Source organism: Acomys minous (genome assembly GCF_964271855.1).
Source record: "Acomys minous genome assembly, chromosome: 10".
Classification (NCBI taxonomy): Eukaryota; Metazoa; Chordata; class Mammalia; order Rodentia; family Muridae; genus Acomys; species Acomys minous.
Window position 1 is genome coordinate 52,302,604 of NC_140491.1, and position 4,697 is coordinate 52,307,300.

The 4,697-nt window shown below is 46.0% G+C and overlaps 1 pseudogene across 1 annotated transcript; it reads right to left on the reverse strand.

Annotated features, from left to right (window-relative positions):
- Positions 1–262: 262 nt before the first annotated feature.
- On the reverse strand, positions 263–972 carry LOC311607266 (large ribosomal subunit protein bL35m-like; annotated as a pseudogene). The gene is made up of 2 exons: positions 649–972; positions 263–507 (listed from the first exon to the last, which is right to left on the reverse strand). The product of its transcript is annotated as a large ribosomal subunit protein bL35m-like (transcript).
- Positions 973–4,697: the final 3,725 nt, after the last annotated feature.

Genomic DNA, 4,697 nt, shown 5'->3' on the forward strand with positions numbered 1-4,697 from the left:
ACAGGGTGGGTGTATGTCATGCTTTAATAAGTATCTGCCTTCCAAAAGATCTTTCATCCAGTAGGTTTTGTTTTGTTTTTTTAGTTCCATGACCAACTCTGGGACTGTTTAATATATTGAGTTTTAAATGGTGGTATTTTATGCTTGCCTATCAGCTGGTTCAGTTTACAGGTTAACACGTACTCATTTAACACATACTCACTTCTGCAAGGACATCATGTGCACAAAGATCCACATTCCATAGCTGGGAACCTATGAGAGCTCAGAACTCTACTCGCAGGTTTGTGCGATCACAGTACATCTGGTGTGGATCACCGTACCAGCAGCGCCTCTTTCAGAAAGATGTCATTTTATCTAGTTTACTTTGGGTCTTGTTGCAAAACACTAATTCCCTCGAGCGCTTCTTTCTTGCAGTTGACTTTTTCCTTAATTTTTTTTTTCTTATAGCCAGCCCTTCTCCTTAGCCAAAGGCCAGAATGAAGTCGAAGCGATGCACAGCCGGTTTTACTGTCTTTCTTTTTTCGAGACAGGGTTTCTCTGTGTAGCCTTGGTTGTCCTGGACTCACTTTGTAGACCAGGCTGGCCTCGAACTCACAGCGATCCGCCTGCCTCTGCCTTCCGAGTGCTGGGATTAAAGGTGTGTGCCACCACGCCCAGCAGTTTACTGTCTTTCTTTTGCCTTTCTGCACGCTGCAGTGTGTTAGAGTTCTGACCGGCGCCTTCGGGACACTGGGAACCAATTCGGCCACTCTGTGAAGGACGGTTGCAGTACGCCCATAGGCCAGGTGTCTGACAAATGTGACAAATCTGGGAGCAGAGGACACAACTCATGTCTGAGTATGTCTGAAATGATCACCGCACAGTGCAGAGTTAAGACAGGTATTCTTGGCACAGTTCCCAGAGGTTGAAGATGCCAAAAACATTCAGGGGACGTAACATTCCCGCGGCGCCAATGAAGATGGAGGCTGCCATCTTGCATGCTCATCGACCGGTAGTTTTTGTTTTGTTGTTTTTGTTGTTTTTTGAGACAGGGTTTCTCTGTGTAGCCTTGGAGGTCCTGGACTCACTTTGTAGACCAGGCTGGCCTCGAACTCACAGCGATCCGCCTCCCTCTGCCTCCCGAGTGCTGGGATTAAAGGCGTGCGCCACCACGGCCCCGCATCCAGTAGTTTTAGTAACCCTGGGTAGTCTTCCTTCAGTGAGCTGTGAGACTGGGGTTTGTAAAACGGCCAGTATCTAATTGTCTCTCTGCTTGGTGTTAGAAGCAGCCTCTAAATGGCTTCCTGCTTCTTCCATGTGATGCTTCACTATGACTGATGGATTCATTTATTCGGTGTGCTATAATTACTACCATCATTAAAATTTCAGTTATGTTCAAATTAAATTTGGCCAGTGTGAGGCCCCATACGCTGGCACCCCGCCGGTTGGCCTGCTTCCTTATCATCAGCACCACAACACTTCCAAGGATCAACTGAAGATTTCTCTGCCCAGATCTGGAATCGCTCATTTCTTTAAGAAATCCAAAAGCCTTTTTATGGAGAATGGGGTTTCTCCATAATGATGTGAGACTACTGCCCCCGTGCCCAGCTTACAAATGCTCTCATCAACAGACCTAATAACTTCAAGTAAAATACAGAAGTTGAGACTTCAGAGTAAATCCTACTACATGTGTGTAATATCTTTCATATTTAAAATTATTAACATCTGTATGCTTTAAAAAAAAAAACAACAGCTGGGTGGTGGCGGCATACACCTTCAATCCCAGTACCCTTAGGAGGCAGAGGCAGATGGATCTCTGAGTTTGAGGCCTACAGACTAAGCTCCAGAACAGCCAGGACTACACAGAGAAACATGGTCTCAAAAAATGAAAAAGAAAATATCATACTTTAATATAATTGTATTACATATTATAACATATAACATATATTTATATGCTTATATATAACATGTATTATATATAACATTTATTATATGTTATAATATGTAATATGTTATAATACATGATGTATAATATATTAATATAATAAAATAAAAATTTCAGACCACCACTGGCTATGGTAGCCCACACCTATAATTTTAGTTCATGGGAGGCAGAACAGGAGGATGGGAGTTCAGACCAGCTTTGGCTATGTAGCAATTTTGAGGACAGCCTAGGTTAATAAGCCTCTAAGTATATATGGGCTGGGATGTGGCTTGTGTGAGAGAGGTGGCCATGATGCTCTGGGGTTGGTCTGTAGCACTGCATAAGATTGGGCATGGTGGCATATCCTGGCACGTAGACATTCAAGGTCACCAGCTCTGCTGGGAGTTCAAGGACAGACTGGGTTATGTCAGACCTTTGTCTTGAAAGAAAAGAAAAAAAGACCTATGTAATGTATAGTTAAGAAAAATGCCACAGCCCTGATATGAAAGCAATCATGAGAGATTAGTTAAAAAAAAATTCGTATTTTACAAGCATCATGTATGCTTGTTTAGAACTCCGAATAATATAGAAAGGCCTAACTATTATTTTATTTTATTTTATGTATGGGTGTTGGGTGCTTTGCCAGTGTCTGTTTGCGAGCCTGCTGCCTGTAAAAGCCAGAAGAGGGCGTCAAATCATCCGGAGCGGGAGTTACAGGTGGTTGTGAGCCACTGGGTGGTTGCTGGGAATTGAACCCTGGTCCTCTGGAAGAGCAGCCAGTGCTCTTAACCTCTGAGCCATCTCGGCAGCTCCAGCATTTTAAAGGATGTGAGTGTGCAGTCTTCTCCAGTGGGAGAAATATCGAGATGTAGCCCAGACGTAAACCACTTGCCCAGTACACACAAGTCCCAGCACTGCCGGGAATGAAAGGCAGTTACATATGTAACACGGGCATCGTCATCAAATGTGTAAAACCTATTTTACATAATCTATGGGTCTACACTCACATCCCACAGGTTGCACCATGTAGTCCATGTGTGCCTGCCACCATTTACTCCGTTCTCTGAGTCGTTACCTCTTTTCAGACAACCTTTGACTTCTAGACTTTGGCCCTTGACTTCCTCAGCCATAAATACTTCCTTTCTACCACAGCTGGATAGTCCCCAAATCACTGAAAACTGGGGAGGGGTTGGGGGGGGAGGCGGAAGTGCGTGCCTCTGTGCCTGTGCCTGCAGGTGCCCATGGAGCCCAGAAGAGGACAGCAGATCCCTGGAACTGGACTTGCTCGTGACTATGAGCCACTCTGCATGGTGCTGGGAAGCCAACACTGGTTTTCTGCAAGAGCATCAAGCGCTTTTAACCACGGTCATCACTCCAGCCCCTCACTCATTAAAAGCATTGCATTGACTTGCTTATTTGTATATGTATCTTTGCGAGGGCATGCCTGTGGTGCTAACGGAGGCCAGAGGAAACCTCAGAGAGCTGGTTTCCTCCTTCCAGGAGGATGAAGCTTGGGTTGTCAGACTTGGCCGCAATCACCTTTACTCACTGAGTCATCTTGCTGCCCTTAAACCTCTCATTTTAAATCCTGCGACCGCTGCTACTGGTTTTGGTTGCTGCTGCTGTTTCCCACTTGGATCTAATCCTTGTGGATTTATTGCCATTTTCGGTAGATCTTTATATAGCCAGAGTAACCTTGCCATAGTGTTTTCTCTCTTCTTGGGTATCTTCGTAACTTTCTGCCTTTGCCAGTGGCTCCCGGTTCCTTAGTGTTAGCCCTGCTCTTCTCTCTGTAGGAGACGCGATTCTTCACTCAGAGGCGCTCAGTCTCCGACTTCCTCAGGTCTTCACTGTTTAAGCACAAACACATCTCACTTGCAACACATCCGAACCAGTTTCCACTCCTCCTGCCTCCTGCCTCCTCCTAAGCGGTGCCGCTGTCTCTCAAGCTGCTCAAGGCGGATGCCTGCGGGTGCTGGATTTGGTTCCTGCTTCTCTCTCCCCTCCTGGATCCAAGTTCCAGCAAGTCCTCCTGTAAATCCCTGGACAATGCATCCGAGACCGGCTTCTGCTTCCCCTTTCCACAGCTCCACTCCAGGGCAGTCATTGTCACCTTTCTCAGAGCAGCGCTATCTGATTTTTGTTTTGTTTTTGTTTCAAGACAGGGTTTCTCTGTGTAGCCTTGGTTGTCCTGGACTTACTTTGTAGACCAGGCTGGCCTTGACCTCACAGCAATCAGCCTGCCTCTGTCTCTTTAGTGCTGGGATTAAAGGTGTGCGCCACCACCACCCGTTAGGATTTGAGCATTTCCAATATTGTTTTTCTATTATCATTTGTCTTATTTATTTAGAGACAGAATCTCACTTTGTAGCCCAGGTTAGCCTAGAACTCACTATGTGGAGCAGGCTGGCCTTGAACTCACAGATATCCATTTACCTCGGCTTCCTCAGTGCTGATACCAAATGCATGCACTCCACACCTGCCACTTCAACCTTGCTTTTGAGGCACGGTTTCTCTTGTTACTTCTGCCTGAGCTGCATACACCAGCTTCCGGACCATTCTCCTGCCTCGGTTTCCATCTCCATGTGGTGGTGCTGAAGCTGGGATCACAGATACACAGCACATCTGGCTTTTCCCCGTGAGTTTGAGTCTTGAACTCAAGACTACTAGAGTTGTGTAGCAAATGCTTACCCGGTAAGCCAGGCCCTCAACTTGTTCTATGCCATTCCCAGTGACTGCGTAGGACAGGCAGCCTCGCAGGTGAAAACTGAAGAGATGGAAGGAATTTCAGTGG